Consider the following 15,129-nt stretch of genomic DNA (forward strand, 5'->3'; position numbering starts at 1 on the left):
AAGTATATGGGAGGGTGATTTGAATCCCCTATATTACCAACCAATTGAAGTAGAATATTAAAGTGGTTCAAATGGATTTTGAAACTAAAAAGTTGTCTATCCTTTTAGTAACCTGATCCGCCTTGGTGAGTTTATTTCTCCAAGTGGATCTCAACTTTACTGGCTCAATGTCTACCAACTTATGCACAACTAGATTTTGACTAAAGTAGTCAATAAGAGGATATAGTCTATCTCTTCAATACCAAACTTCAACCGCTCCCAGAGAAAAAATAATATCCCCTCCAACAATCACTAGATCGTTTTGTTGTGTAGATTTGTTTACGAGAAGGTCCCAAAAAATATTTGTATCAACATATGGACAATAAACATTAAGAATTGTTACATCACAACATAGATCCTCTAGGAAAAGATATAGATCCAAGCCCAACTCAACACTCCATCAATTTATGATTTTGATAGTACTAGGATTCCAACCCACGACAAGACCCCATGAGTTCCCTTGGACATCCAAACCAACAAACTTCCAAATAACAGTCAAGTTTTCAAAATATTTTGAAATTAAATCCCCTTACCTGAATGTTTCTTGAAGAAATATGAGATCTATATTATTAGACAAAAAATATTTTCATCGCAAGCTTTTTATAGGGACTTTCCAACCCTCAACATTTAAAAGAAATATATTTGATGGGATTAACCCTTCTAGGGATTTCACATAAATAAACATATGTTGGTGCTATGTTGGCCTATTTCCAACTCAAAATGGGTTTTGTCCTTGGCTTTAGAAAGGAAGTATTTCCTCCCTCTCCCTTTCCCTTATAGTGAAGAAATGAACAATATACCTAATCCCTTGACAAGGCTTTATTTAAGAGGAAAATTTGTTTTGGACCTATGTTTTTAAAGTATACATTTTTCTCTCGAGTCCTTAGATGAATCCCACTCTATTAAAGTTGTGGGAGAAGACATATTTTGGTTGGACATAGGACAATGGAACAAAGCCAGAACATGCACATGCATAGTACTCACTAATAAATTAGAAGAAGATAAAATAAGAAAGAAAGGAAGAAGATAAAAGGTTTCCCAAAGGGACATCCTCCTCTACTACAGTTGAGCCCCCCCTCTGGTTGTCTCCCTTCACCTGCCTCAAATCCATCGATGAGACTTCTATTTATACCACTATCCCACCAAGAATAAGCCCTGGAGCCTCTTCTGCACCAACCCCCCCAACATGGATGGAATTCACTACTTGAAACCAAAAAAAAATCTAGTCGACAACGATCTTGAATGAAACACCTCCTCATTACATTTATTCTTATGTAAAGGAAGCAAGCATTGGCTTAATAAGTGTCCTTTCTTTTGAGACCTTTGTCCTCTAAATGACACCCCTTCATAATCAAAAAATTGAAACCTTTCTAACCCTAGCCCTATATCCATATCTTCTTCTAAACCTTCCCATAAATTGATACTAGCCAAAATATGGGCTATTAACATATTCCCTATTTGCCTATAAGACATGATTACCTCTAGGAACATGCGAAAATAATTTCCAAGTGCTTCAAATATTACAGGGTTCCAATATTGGAGACAAATCCTATGGAATCTTTCCCAAACCAAAACCACATCCATCCTCTCTCTGCTCGCATCAAATAATAAGGACCATTTTTTAAATAGAACATGCATTGAATCTAGACTCCACTTTTGTTATGGAAACCAAGCTGCATCCTCCACATAGATGAAGGAGAGTTTTATCCATCCATGCACCAACATCCAAATATTTGGGATATTGTTCACATGCGACATTACCTCTACCTCCATCCAGTCCTTTAGAGTTTTGTAACTGAATTTCCTTCCTCTGGATCAACCAACTACCATATTCTCAACATGATCCCTGATGCATAAGAGCATCCTCTCCCAATTTTAGTTTATGTTGATCCCTTGTGGATTTGATGTATTTATTTCTTTTGTTTCTTCAGACCCAAATTGTAGGTTTTAGCCATGTACATAATTTACTTGAATACGAATTCTAAAAATCAGAAAATAAACAATGATGATAATATAAAACAAATACACATGTATTTTCCCCTAGATCACAAAACCGGGACTACCAGATTGATTTTTCATTATATTCATTTCAATATTACAACACATATATATACATGCCGAAGCATTCATAAACCCCAATCCATTAACCCTCGATTAGAACATAACCATAGTTCCCTTGATCGGATCTATAAAATACCATGGGCATAAAACTATCATGCCCAAAACCATGTGTGAAACCCATGCACAAAACCATAGGTAGGTCCACCCACCTAATATAGGGTCTATTTTTTTTTTTTCCCATGGTTCTACCCTAGACCCCATGTAGGGGGGTTACTTCCCCCATGCAAACCCCCCTATAGGGGGCTTTCCCCTCCTAGGACCCCCCTACTACACGTGGGGCTAGTTGTGGAAAGAATATAGCACAGACCCAAAATTCTCCCACTTGTTTTATTTTACACAAAGGGGGTCACATGAGAGCTTAGTCATTGGTCGAGCCCTATAATGCCCATTGTTTCTCTACACCAAGAAAAATTCTCAGTGCTCACAACCTTTGTCAATGCATCTACAACATTCTTCAAAGTATCCACATTTTTACCAGCAACACCTTTTGTCCTCAACCATATCCCTCACAAAAGTGATACTAAACATCAATGTGCTTTGTCTTTGAATGATAAGCAATATTCTTTGCCAATAAAATTGCACTTTGGTTTTCACATTCTATCCTTATAGCTCGTCGTACTAACCCCATACTTGAACACAATATCTACAACCAAACTGCTTCCTTGCTTGCATGAGTGGTTGCCATGTATTCTGCCTATGTAGTTGAAAGTGCCACTACAGACTGTATCTTTCTCATCCAACTGAATACACTTCCAATTAGGTTAAACACATACCCACTTATAGATATTCTCTGCTCTAGATCTCCAACCCAGTTTGCATCAACAAAGCCACGGATGTCTAAAACTCTGTCCAATCCCGGTCTTCCTTGGTAGCACAGACCATAATCACTGGTGCCATGCAAATACCTGAAAACTCGCTTCACTGTTGTCCAATTCTCCTTCCCTGGTTTTGACATAAATCTGCTCAATACTCCCAATGCATGTGCAATGTATGGTCTAGTATAGACCATTTCATACATCAGTCTATCGACTGCACTTGCATATGAAACACAAGACATGTCCTCTTGTGTCTTGGGACACTGTCTAATAGATAACTTTACACCTACAGGAATAAGAACCTTCACCAGTTTACTATATTGCATACTAAACCTCTGCAATATTGTCTCAACATACTTCCTCTGGTTTAACCAGAGCCTCCTATTTGCCTGATCTAGTTTAATTTCCATGCCAAAAATATAGTTTGCAACACCAAGATCCTTCATGTCGAATTTGGAGGACAATTGGGTCTTCAAATCCCGGATAATTTCTTTGTCATTTCTAATCAACAACATATCATCCACATACAAGAATAGATAAATAACATGGTCACAAATTAATTTAAAATACACACAATGATCCGCTTTGATTCTGGTGAAGCGAAGTCCTCGTATAAATGTATCAAATTTTTGATACCACATCCTTGGTGACTGTTTTAACCCATACACAATTTTTTTAACCTACATACCAGTTCTTTCTTTCCCTTTAATGAAAAGCCTTAAGGTTGCTTCATGTAGATATCTTCTTCCACATCCTCATGAAAAAATGTTGTCTTCACATCCATCTGTTCTAACTCAAAATCAAAAGTAGCAACAATAGATAAAAGTAATCTAATAGAAGCTAACTTGGCAATAGGAGAAAAAATATCACCAAAATCAATTCCTGACACCTAGGAATAACCTTTGGCTACCAAACGAGCTTTGTATTTCTCCACCTTTCCTTTTGCATTCATCTTCTTCTTAAACACCCATTTTCTTCCAATGGGTTTCCTTGTAGCCGACATCTCCACCATATCCCAAAACTTATTTTTGTCCAAAGATGCCATTTCATCAACCATGGCCTCTTTATAGAGTTTACCATCCTCTGAATCTACTGCCTCCCTGACAGTTTTGGGATCATCATCAATAATAGATAAAGAAAAATTTGAACAGAAAATAGATGAACTATACCTTTTTGGCTTCCTTCTTTCTCGAATTTTTTTTTTTTTTTTTCCCTGTGGAAAAATTCGCACTTTCTTTATTAATAAAGAAACTGCATTTTGCAGATGCATAGCATGTACAATATTCAGGCATAGCCTGTCCTTCTTGCCCAGTCAAAACTGTATTCGCTAATTAAGGCTTTTGGAAAATACATAGAGAGTCTATAAATATATGTACTGCTCTACGCAGAGAGCTCTGTAACTGTCTATACTGATAAAATGTAAGCAGTGAATATTTACATATGACTGTCGACTACTGTTCAAAAAACAAAAATGCAAAATTGCAAAAGTTTCATTTCTGTAGAGCTGTCATGTTTCCAGCTCTATGAACGGCCTATGGTAGTACTGATAACAGCTGCCGTCCCTTTCCTCCATGATTAACCAGCTAGTGTTGTCCCTGAGCGCCGCCTCCTTGGATAAGCTGTTGGCGGCTGTGTTGCGTTCCCTGTAAATGTGACGACAAGAGAAGATATCAAAATGAGTTATGAGTCGGTGTGCTTCATCCAAGATATGTTGTAGAGAGTATGAATTGCAGTGTGTTGATTTATTCAACCAGTTACAAATTATTTGTGAATCTCCAAATAGTTGTAATTGATGACAGTTTTTGGATAATGCAAATAGTATGATGTTTTTTGCCGAAACCAGTTCTGCAAAATTATTTTTTCCCCTTCCCAGGCCCATTTGTATTTTGAAGACATGGGAATCAGATAAGTGAAGTATAGCTCCACCCCCGCAGCCCCTCTCCTGTGCTGAACCGTCAAAATAAGCCCAAGGGTGGGAATGATCGATGGGTTCAGGGGTAATGATCCTTTGGTTCAGGGGCTCCTCCTCATCAGGGATGGAATTGTAATCAACTAATAGCCTTGAAGTGATGGAAGGCCAGTGGGGAGGTCTTTGTAGAAAAATGGCTTGATTTCTAGCAATCCAGATGGCCCAGCTAATAAGAAGTGGAACGTTTTTGAGTTTAGAGGATTTGCAGGTGTACCACACATTCCAAGTATCCAAAAGATGAGGACCCTGCTATTTCAAGTCAGAAGAGATAGAGTGTAGGAAACCATTCCAGAGCTCTTGAGTGAGCAGGCAGTGAAGAAAGAGGTGATCAATATCCTCGTTATCGCTTTTATAGAGATGGCACCAGAACGGACCTGTATAAGATCTTCTCATCAAGTTGGCCCTGGTTGGGACTTTATTGTGAAGGATAGACCACATGAGCAACTTAGACCGAAGGGGCGCCTTCAGCTTCCATAGGTGTTTCCACCATGGGACTAGATCTGGTGGCTTGTATTTTTCCATCAGTACCAAGTAGCCTTCCTTAGGGGAGTATGTTCCATGTTTAGCATGTGCCTAGATTAGCTTGTCCTCTTCGTCAGTAATCCTAATGTGGGCCTCCTACAAAGCATTTGTGTAGTTGTTCCATTCCTGTACCAACATATAGGTATATTCAGTGCGGTGGCATATTTCCATGCTTGATGTAAGATGGTGGAGTGAACCCCATCTGCAATCTGATTGATATGTGTAATAACAATAGCCTGTAGGTGTCCTCGCAGGCCATTTGAGAGAGTGTGAGCATTTCCATAGTCCACCCAAGGGTCTGTACCTGTCTGAATCTTAGACCCGGATCTAATTCTCCAAGTTAGTCCATTGCGGATGAGCTCCTTCAAGTTGTTGACCTCCTTCCAAATTACAAAAATATTATTTTCCTAATATCTTGTTTGATCTAGTTGAGGACACTTACTAGATGGATGCATTTAGATACTGCAACCTTCGTCCAAAGGCTGTCATTATTTAGCAGTTGCCACCCTAGTTTGGAAGCCAGTGCTTGTGAGAAGGATCCCAGCCTCTTGATGCCCCATCCTCCCCAGCTCTTAGGTAAAGCCAGAGAGTCCCAACTTGTCCAAGCAAATATTCTCCCAGGTTGGTTCCCTTTCCACAAGAATCTACAGCACAGATTTTGTAGGCGCAACAAAATACCTCTGGGAATCCATGCTAGAGTCATCCAATAAATCGGAGTGGCTTCTAAGACTGCCTTGATGAGTACCAGCCTCCTGCCCTAGATAGGTATTTATGGTACCAGATATTGAGCCTCCTCTCTACCTTTGATATCAGTCATGTCCAATCTGCAATCTTATATCCATAGAGTTTGAGACTGTACCCCAGGTATTTGAGTCCTTCTTCCAGTTGTACAACAACAAAAGCAAATATTCTGAGGGAAAAATGTACCTCATGATGGGAACAGCCGGTGGCAGTGATAGTGGATTTCGATTCGTTTATGACCATGCCCGTGGCTTTAAGGAAGATGCTAAGGACTCGGGAGAAAGCAGTAGTGTCCCTTATGGCTCCATTAAGGAGGATTAGTACATCATCAACAAACAACAAGTGGGTGAGAGTACAATCTTCAGTGATTTTGATACCCCTTATATGCCCCAATCTGCATTCTTCTCCAATGATTTGACTGAGACCTTCCATGATGAGAAGGAAAAGCAGTGGTGAAAGAGGGCATCCTTGCCTCAGTCCTCTTTCTGCATGGAAAAAGGGGGAGGCAGATCTGTTTATCAGCACACTAAAGGATACATTCGATATGCAACAAAATATCCATTTGATGAAGGAATAGGGGAATCCCAGGTGGGTCAACAACATACAAAGGTAGAGCCAGTTGACCCTGTCAAAAGCTTTGGATAGGTCAATCTTTAGGATCATGCCTTTTAGATTCTGGATCTGTACAATTCTTTCTCGAACTGATCTTCTCATGATTGGAGTTTGTGGCTCTTCATCTTCTTATTCATGTTCTACTGTAGAGTTTGATTCTTCCTCCTTTACCTCAAACTCTATATTCTTAAGTTACTTTTGTAGGACTTCATGTTTAATAAAACCTTTCACCTCTCTAAAAACCACATCTCAGCTGTACAAAACCTTCCTTGTTTCTTGGTTGGAAATCTTATAACCTTTTAAACCATCCATATACCCAATAAAGATGCACATTTTAGATTTACTATCCAAGTTGGTTATTTTCTCCTTTGGAACATGTACATATGCATCACAACCAAATACCCTGAGATGTGAAAGAGAGGGTTTCTTACTAGTCCATACCTCATGTGGAGACTTATCCTCCAACGCTGATGAAGGTGATCTATTAACCAGGTAGCATGCAGTCTCCATTGCCTCTAACTAGAATTCCTGTCCTAACTCGACACCACTCAGCATGCTTGTTGCCTTTTCCATCAACGTCCTGTTCATTCTTTTTTCAACTCCATTTTGCTGTGTGTATGCAGTATTCTTCTGCCATGCTATACCACACCTTTTACAGAACTCTTCAAATTCCTTCTTTCATAACTCTCCACCATTATTTATCGTCAACACCTTTATCTTCTTCTTTGTCTAGTTTTCCACTAGAGCCTTAAATTCGTTAAACTTGTTAAAGAAATTAGATTTCTTCTTGAGGAAATACATCCACCTATTCCTTGAGAATTCATCTATAAATGATACATAGTACACAAACTTACCCAGTGATGGAACCGACATAGGTCCAAACACATCACTATGCACAAGCTCTAATATCCCTTTCACCCTATTAGCACCAGAGGGGAAACTCACCCAATTTTGCTTCCCATATACACAATGTTCACAGAAATCGAAATGCAGAGAGAAATTTGACATACCTTCTACCATACCATTACCATGAAGTATTTGAATTCCATTCTCTCTAATATGTCCAAGCCTTTGATGCCATAACATGGTATTTTCTCCAGAGACCACAAGGTTTTCTGCTCCACTTTCAAGAACCACAGAACTATTGCACCCATCAATAACAATGCTACCCAAAAGCTTGTACATAGTTCCAATACGAACTCCTTGCATCAATACCAGTGCTCCCGGAACCATCTTGCACGTATATTTCTCGAACACTGTTTTTACACCTGCATCATCCATCTTGCTTATAGAAATCAAATTTCTGGCCAATACAAGAATATGTAAAACACCCGGAGTGTTCTAATCCTTCCACCTTGCAAATTTAGCTTGACTTTACCACGTCTGACAATTCTATCCTTCCTATCATACCCTGTTAGGGTCCAACCCTAACCCCGTTATTTATGTAATAGGGTCGAGTCATAGTTATAGTTAGTTGAAGAGTTAATAAAACCCATATTAATAATTGTAAGTGGTTGACCCGCATTTAAAGAAGGGACCACAGTTAGTTGCAAATGGGCCATGGTATTAGATAGATGGTATTAATAAGAACCATGGTACTGACCCATGGTATTGCATGTATGAATCCTATATAAAGGATAGAGACTCCCCTTGAGGAGCATCGTGTCTTATTTTGTAATTGAGCCCAACTCTATTGGAGGTTGCCCCCTCGAAGAGGCAAGTGAACATTGCTTTCCTTTCTGAATAATAAAATACATGCTGTTATTTCTTATTGTTTTGTGTTCTGGGTATATTTCTTTGCATACTTGGTATTCTGGTATCTTCTCGCAGGTCAAGAGCACAACAAGTGGTATCATAGCACTTTCCAGGGCTAGTGGGATCTCCATTTTTAGCAGATTTTTTTTTTTGGCTAGAGACGTGTTCCAGTGTCTTTAAACCATGGGATTTGCCGTTGAGCACATAAACTTGTAGATTTGGGGAGGCACGCACGCAGGAAATAAAAGAGGTGGTCACGCTTGTTGGACTCCCTTGTAACCCCTGTGGGTACCCCTTCGAGTAGTAGTGCATTAGAAAGAACCACACACAGACTGTGTTCCAAGTACCCTCTGGGTATATCAGAAGCCCCCTAGGCTCTCTTGAAACCTCGCCATAGATAAACCGTCAGCCGTCTTGCTGCTATAGTACACCGAGAACAAAAATCGGGGATATTACTCACGCATACGATAGGGTAGTCGGATTGTACGGCTAAGGGAATGGTTGATCCTCCTTGGTTAGTGCCCTGAAATATTGGGCCAAGTACTACTGTCGGACCCTTATGTATATTGGGATCTGTAGCACCTGAAACTCCTTCAGACCATAGTTCCCTTGTCTCTCTATAGATCATGCATCATCTTTGCCAGATCAGATCTAGTAGTTTGGGTTCTGTAGCAGTTATCTCGCTTCATGCTTTGGCAATAATTTCTTCTCCCCAAACTCTCAAAATCAGAGGTTTTATTAAGCATCACCCTGTAGTAGTCTTGATTGATAGTGGTAGTATGCATAACTTTATCAATCAAAGAGTCGCTGAAGCAGTGCATTGTTTTGTTAGAGAAGTCTCTAATTTCCAGGTCCAGATTGATGATGGGGGGAAAATGAAATGTGAAGGTCGTTATGAAAATGTCAAACTTCAAATGGGGGATTATCACCTAAAGAACCACATGTTTGCCATCAACATGGGTGGGTGTGACATTGTATTGGGTGCTGAATGGATCCGCACACTCGGCCCAATCACAATGGATTTCCGGGAGTTATATATGAGCTTCAAATAGAATAACCACACACATACCCTACACGAACTCCAGGCAGGTGCTCCTTCTATCATCAGCTCGCATAGGATGGAAAAATTGTTAAAAAAAGGGCCACCATGGAGTTATAGCCCAATTTAATGTCATCCAGGCCTTCGAACCCACTTCTCTTCATATTCATACTGAGATGCAATAGGTCTTAAACAACCATTTGTAGGTCTTTGACAAGCCTCATGAGCTTCCACCCTTGAGAGGGGAACATGATCATAGAATTACTTTGGTCCTAGGGGCACAACCACCAAATGTGCACCCATATAGATATCCTTTCGCCGAAAAGAATGAAATTGAAAAAATCATCAAGGAACTCCTGGAAGCCAGTGTAATTCGTCCTAGCATTAGTCCTTATTCATCACCTGTGGTCATGGTGCTCAAGAAAGATGTTGAATAACGTACGTGTCTAGACTTCAGGGCCCTCAACAAGCTGATGGTCAAAGATAAATTTCCCATCTCAGTGGTTGATGATTTGCTGGATGAACTAAATGGGGCTCAATTCTTTACTAAGCTCGACCTTCGCTTGGACTATCACCAAATTTGCATGAAAGAAGTAGACATTCCAAAGACTACTTTCCGAACTCATGAAGGCCATTATGTATTCCTGGTCATGCCATTTGGTCTCTGTAATGCCCCATCCACTTTCCAGAGCCTCATGAATCACCTTCACAAACCATATCTCAGGAAATTTGTCCTTGTTTTCTTTGATGACATCCTCATTTACAGCCTCACTTGGGAAAAACATCTTCAACATGTATATATGCTCTTGCAACTACTCCGAAAGCATAAATTATTTGTCAAATTGTCCAAGTGCTCTTTTGGCATGGAAGAAGTTGAGTATTTGGGCCACATTGTGGGGCGTGAAGGTGTCAGGGTGGATCCCAAAAAGATCTAGGCAATGTAGGATTGGCCTCAACCAAAGACCTTGAAGAGCTTAAGAGGATTTTTGTGTCTCACCGGCTACTATCACAATTTTTTTCACAATTATGGTCGCATTTCTATACCCCTCACTCACCTTCTTAAGAAAAAATCATTCCTCTAGAATGATGAAGAAAAAAAGGCATTTATAGCTCTCAAACATGCCATGTGTTCCACTCCCGTATTGGCACTACTCGACTTCACCAAATCTTTTGTGATTGAATGTGATGCTTCAGGTAAGGGTATTAGGGCTATCTTAATGCAAGAAGGTCGACCCTTGGCCTTCACTAGCCAATAACTAAGTGGGACAAATCTGGGACAATCTACCTATGAGAAGGAGATGATGGCCATCTTACATGCAATGGATACCTGGTGACCATACTTATTGGGGCAGCATTTCCAAATCCGCACAGACCATCAAAGCCTTAAATATTTTTTTGAGCAACACCTATCCTCGCCACAACAAAATAAATGGATAGACAAAATGTTGGGATATGATTATGAGATAATTACAAGAAAGGGTGAGAAAATGTTGTAGCGGATGCTTTATCATGCCAATTTGAGGAGGAAAGCACCCTGCTAGCAATCTCTCTTCCCATTCCAGAGTGGATTGAAGAGGCTAGCAGGGAATGGTTTTCACATCCTTTGCTCTCCCAACTCATTAATAAATTGCAGGTGGATCCAAATTCCACAGCGGGCTACTCTTGGTAGGATGAGATTCTTTGCTACAAGGACAAAGTAGTGATATCACCAACATCCATCCTCAAAAGTCACATTTTGACAAAGTTGCACTCATCTCCCACTGTAGGCCATTCAGGCTTTTAGAAGACTTATGCTCTCACTCGACGTTCATTCTTTTGGATAGGCATGAAAAAGGACATTCTTACTTTTGTAGCTGAGTGTGATGTGTGTTGGCGCCACAAAGGAGAAGCAGTCAAATCCCCAGGCACATTACAACCATTGCCCATCCCTGCCTTAATCTGGACGGAGGTTTCTATGGATTTCATTACGGGTCTTTCGAAGTCAGGCAACAAGTCAGTCATCATGGTGGTTGTGGATAGACTTTCTATGTATGCTCATTTTTGCGTCCTACCCCATCCTTTTACACCAAATTTGGTGGCTGAATATTTCATGGACCAAATCTTCAAATTGCATGGCATGCCCAATTCCATTGTGTCTGATTATGACCCGGTCTTCACCAGTAATTTTTCGTAGGAACTCTTCAGGCTACAAGGTACCTAACTACAACTCAATACTTCTTATCATCCCCAAACTAATGATCAAATTGAAGCAGTCAACAAATGTCTGGAGACCTAAACTCAGGTGTTTCACTTCAGACAAGCAACATTTATGGGTACAGTAGTTACCTCTAGCCGAATGGTGGTATAATACTAACTATCAGGCCACCACCAAAATGATTCCATATGAAGAAGTTTATGGTAAACTCCATCCTTCACCTACTTCTTATATCCAAGGATGCTCGAAGGTACAAGAAGTGGATCAACTCCTAAAAAACCATGCAACCATGCTGGCCCACCTCAAAGAGAATCTCCATCAAGCTCAAAATTGCATGAAGCAACAGGCAGACCAACATCGTTCAGAGCACAAATTTCAAGAAGGGGATCAGGTATTCTTGAGGCTGCAACCATATAAGCAAACATCACTCAAAGACAAGGGTTGTCAGAAATTATCTCCAAAATTCTACGGACCGTATCAAATACTTCAGTGCATTGGAGAAGTAGCCTACAAGCTATCCTTTCCATCCACTGCAAAAATCCATCCTGTCTTCCATGTCTCATGCCTCAAGAAAGTGGTTGGGAACCATTGCAGAATTCAAATCAGTCTACCGGTATTGGATGAAGAATGTTCAATCTGACTCCATCCTGAACAGGTTCTTGACACGCGAGAACGACACCTGCACTTTCGCACGATCAAGGAAGTCCTCGTCAAGTGGAAAGACACCTTCCAGAAGATGTGACTTGGGAACCAACCACTGTTCTTCAGTAGTTTTGTGCAGCTTCAACCTTGAGGACAAGGCTATTTTTATGGGGGGAGGGCATGTTAGGGTCCAACCCTAATCCCCTTGTTTATGTAATAGGGTCGAGTCATAGTTATAGTTAGTTAAAGAGTCAATAAAGCCCATATTAATAATTGTAATGGGTTGACCCACATTTAAAGAAGGGACCACAGTTAGTTGCAAATGGGCAATGGTATTAGATAGATGGTATTAATAAGAACCATGGTACTGACCCATGGTATTGCATGTATGAATCCTATATAAAGGATAGAGACTCCCCTTGAGGAGCGTCGTGTCTTATTTTGTAATTGAGCCCAACTCTATCGGAGGTTGCCCGCTAGAAGAGGCAAGTGAACATTGCTTTCCTTTACGAATAATAAAATACATGCTATTATTTCTTATTGTTCTATTTTCTGGGTATATTTCTTTGCATACTTGGTATTATGGTATCTTCTTGCAGGTCAAGAGCATAACATACCCTAATAAGACATCACCACCATCAAATTTCTCATACTCGCAGAACCACTCCCTGTGGGGGGTGAAGTGAAAGGATGCACCCGAGTCAATCAACCATGCCTCATGATATACATGTGTACTTGACGAAGAAGCCAAGTACACATCCCCACCTTCATCTGAGGTGGTTTTCGCCTTTGTAGAAGGAGCATCATTAGATCCCTTTCCTTTCTTATGAGCTTTAGATCTACATACCTTTTTGAAGTGCCCTTTATTTCGGCATTTCCACCAAACCTTTACAGGTTTTCTAGGAGACTTAGATGTCCCTCTAGATTTAGATCTCCCACTCGAGGACTTATTTTTGTTTCTGTTCCGGGACCGTCTTCATACAGACAAGACATCTCCATACTAGCCCTCCATATTTTTCCACCTCATCTCCTTCGACATCAAGGATGAGACTATTTAATCAAAATTCAAGGTAGTTTTATTTCTACCTATTGCAACAACCAGACTGTCCCACAAATATGATAGAGAACACAACAAACAAATTCACTTATCTTCATCTGAAATTTCAATATCAACAGATAACAATTGACTTACCACGCTATTAAAGGCATTCATATGATTTGTCACTGAGTCTCCATCCTTCATCCTCAAGTTATACAACTTTTTACATGGGAATAGTTTGTTCACTAGAGACGTAGATTAGTAGAAAGTCCCTAACTTGTCCCACAAAGACTTCACCTTAGCTTCCCCTGATACATTTAACAATACTGAATCTGAGATACACAACCATATTGTGCGCTTTTCTTTCTGATCCAACTTCACCTAGTCCTCATATGGCATTGTCGTTGGTTTAATACCCATATCTACTGCGATCCACTGATCTTTATCGACCAGCAGATCATCCATCTTAAGTTTACACAACTCAAAACACTGACCATTAAATTTCTTGATCTCTATCTTTCCACTACTCGCCATCTTCTTTCACTGCAAGAATCGATATTGTAGATCTCCCACTGAACAAGGTCTACCATAGGCCCGAGAAAAATCCCTCAGTAGCAAAGGCGTCCACTTGAAGCCGAAACTAATCTGATACCAAATGTAGGTTTTAACCCTATACAAAATTTACCTGCAGATGAATTCTAAAAGATAGAAAATAAACAATGACGAGAATATAAAACAAATACATAGATATTTTCCCCTGGATCCCAAAACCGAGACCACCGGATTGATTTTTCATTATATTCCTTTCAATGCCACAACACATATATACATTTTGAAGCATTCATAAACCCCAATCCATTAACCCTGGATTAGAACATAACTGTAGTTCCCTTGACCGGATCTACAAAATATCATGGGTAGAAAACCATCATGCCAAAAACCATGTGCACAACCCCTACACAAAACCCTAGGTAGGTCTTCCCACCTAATATAGGGTCCAATTTTTTTTTCCCGGGGAACTTCCCCAGACCTCATGCAGGTGGGCTAGTCATGGAAAGAATATAACACACACCCAACACAAATTTCAATACCTAGACAAAATGGAACTGCTTAACCCTCCTTGTGAGACCATTAGATTTAATCCTATAGATCCCCCACCATTGTTACCTGATAAAAACCCCTCACCTTCCTCTGAGTCCAATAATACATTCACAAAAATAATACAACCTTGAAGGGATGGAGGTCCACCTCCATGAAGGGAAATACCAAAAATAGGTTTTAGGTTTTAGACCAAAACCTCCTCCACGAAAGAATATGCTAGATGATATTCTAGAACACTCGAGAAAATGGGACTACCAACTCCTTGCATAACCATCCTATACTGATTGGGAACTTACACTAATCCCTCAATAGTAAAAAAAGAAGAAGAAACTCCTAAAAAGTTCCAAGGCCCCACCTAGCCCTCCACCCTTAGTTATGGATCCTATGAAAACTCTAACCCCCTTTTTACAACCCTAACTATGGCGACTGAGACACCAAACCTCGTTTTCAAAGAATCTCTTGACTGCTGATACTCTATATCTTCCTAGCCCTCCCTTCCTGAAGCACACCTATCACCATCTTCGCATTGAACTCATGGTC

Source organism: Pinus tabuliformis, chromosome Q (assembly GCF_031772625.1).
Source record: "Pinus tabuliformis cultivar Carrire ecotype Pingquan chromosome Q, CPIR1, whole genome shotgun sequence".
NCBI classification, from domain to species: domain Eukaryota; kingdom Viridiplantae; phylum Streptophyta; class Pinopsida; order Pinales; family Pinaceae; genus Pinus; species Pinus tabuliformis.